Source organism: Sturnira hondurensis, unplaced genomic scaffold (genome assembly GCF_014824575.4).
Source record: "Sturnira hondurensis isolate 20B ecotype Veracruz unplaced genomic scaffold, ASM1482457v3 Scaffold0019428, whole genome shotgun sequence".
Lineage (NCBI taxonomy): Eukaryota > Metazoa > Chordata > Mammalia > Chiroptera > Phyllostomidae > Sturnira > Sturnira hondurensis.
This window is the reverse complement of record NW_028092059.1, coordinates 3,152,050-3,154,377: the sequence shown is the minus strand read 5'-3', so window position 1 is coordinate 3,154,377 and position 2,328 is coordinate 3,152,050. Positions and strand designations below refer to the sequence as shown.

The window sequence follows — 2,328 nt, the reverse complement described above, 5'->3', positions numbered from 1 at the left end:
CTGATACCTTATTATTCTTCATCACTCTATGCCCAGCACACTTCTGTGTCCATTCTCGGTGCTCAGAAATTATAGTCTCACGGAGGAACGAACATTCAGTATATTTGAATATAGTAGACTACATTGAAGAAAAAAGGTTAGAAAGTTACCATACAAAAAGAATGCTTTCATCACCTAAAAAGTCGTTTTTTATGACTTTTTAAAATGTTTTATTGTTTATGCTATTACAATTGTCCCATTTTTCCCCCTTCACTCCCTTCCACCCAGCCCACCCTCTACTTCCATAGTCAGTCCCCACACCATTGCCCACGTCCATGGGTCCTTCATGGAAGGAATTTAATCCCTTTACCTCCTTTCAGTTGGTCCCCACTTCCCCACTGCCCTTTTACAGCTGTTCCATATCTGTGCACCTCTGGTTCACAGAGGTGAAAAAAACAAGTCTGTTTCTCATTAGTTTATCTTGTTCATTAGATTACTCTTACAAGTGAGTTCACATAGTATTTGTCTTTCACCAACTGACTCCATTTAGCATAATAGTCTCCAATTCCATTCATGCTGTCCCAAAAGGCAGGAATTCCTTATTTTGCTGCTGTGTAGTATTCCATTGTGTAAATGTACTGCAGGTTTTTAATTTTATTTTTATTTTTTTCCACCTTTGACCTTTATTCAAGAGACCAGATGTGTTGCCCAGAATGTGGCTGCTAGCCTTGAGGACAACGAAGGATGGAAACCCACCTTCTGGCCCTGACTTGCCATGAGTTGTAGCCTCAGCCCCAGAATCTTGCTTGTCGCCACTAAGGCATAGGCAGAAGGAGCCTTGGGGGACTGGGTGCTGCTATTGATTTATTTTTAAAAGTAAAAAATACATCATGATCCCTGTGACCAACAGAGCTAGAAGGCCATCATGACCCCCCATGGCTGCATGGTTTCTGTGCAATTCACCATCTGGGGCAGAGGACTGGCACACGGATGCTATTTCTTGGCTTTGGTAGAGTTATAGTGTGGACTGATGTACTGGCCACAGGGTTCAGGCTACTAAGCAGCCCATATTTCCCCTTATTTTGTCAGCAGTCTCGAGGAACTGGAAGGAGCACCTGAGTGTCTCCTCCACACTCCTCACAGCACCTGTGTTGCTAAACTTGCCACAGTAGTTAGGATCTGGGAAGAGTGTCACCAGCTGCCATTTAACAAAGAGCTGATGGCTACCTTCTACCACCTGGTATACTGGGCAGATGAGGTCCAGGTTGTGCTTGTGCAGGAACTTGGCCACCACCTCAGACCCTAAGGCAAAGGAGATACCAGTCATTCTCACCCTCACCCTGTAAGTCCTTGTCAGGGTCAGACCACAGCAGTTCACAAAGCAGTCCCTGGTCAGGAACAGCAGTGGGCCGCCTGATAGTAAAATCTGCTCCAGGGACTGTAGGTTGAGGGACAGGCCTCCGTGGTAGCAGATCTTCCCATCCATGAAGGCAGTGATGGGCAGGCAGTTGAAGCAGTCAGTGAAGGTTTTCTGCAGTACAATGTTGTAGCATCTCTTGCACTCATCGTAGAAGCTGTAGATGCACTTGATGTTGGCACACTCATGGTTTCCACGAAACGGGAGGAAATTCTCCAGATACCTGATCTTAAAGGCCAGTAGTAGGCAGATGGTCTCCAGTGACTCCTTGCCTTGGTCTACACAGTCCCCCAGGAAGAGGTAACTGGTCTCTGGAGAGAAGACTGAGGTATTGGAATAGCAGCAGAATGTTGTAGTAATGGCCGTGGATATCACCACAGATCTTGAGGGGTACCTCCAGCTCCAGAATAAATGGGCTGGCTCCAGAAAATCTCCCAGGATATGAAGCACAGACCACAGATTTCTTTCTCTGTCAGCTGTATATTCTTTCCAGGCCTGAGAGCTGCACTTTCAACAGGTGAACAATGATAGAGACTGGGTTCAGCTTCTTGCTGTCAGAAATGGCAGCTCTGCCAATCAGGCCCAGCTCAGGCCCAGCAGCTTCCACCACTCTTGCCTCCCACCTGTACCAGTCTTTGAATTCACTCATCTGCTGCTGGGCTGTTAGGCTTTTGCCAAAATGTGGCTATTCTGACTAGCGCAGCTATGAATATAGTGGTTAATAAATGTTTTTGAACATGTTCTGGTGTTCTGGGATTCTTAGGGCATATTCCTAGCAGTGGAATTGCTGGGTCAAAAGATACAAGGGACAATGGTTTAACCTCCAAAATATATAAAGAACTCATACAACTCAACATCAGAAAGACAAACAATCCAATTAAAAACGAGCAAAGGACATGAACAGGTACTTCTTCAAGGGAGACATACAGAGG

General features: G+C 45.6%; 1 pseudogene; it reads right to left on the bottom strand.

Annotated features, from left to right (window-relative positions):
- Window positions 1–919: 919 nt before the first annotated feature.
- LOC118974406 (serine/threonine-protein phosphatase PP1-alpha catalytic subunit-like) lies at window positions 920–2,045 on the bottom strand (annotated as a pseudogene).
- Between the last annotated feature and the right edge of the window lie 283 nt (window positions 2,046–2,328).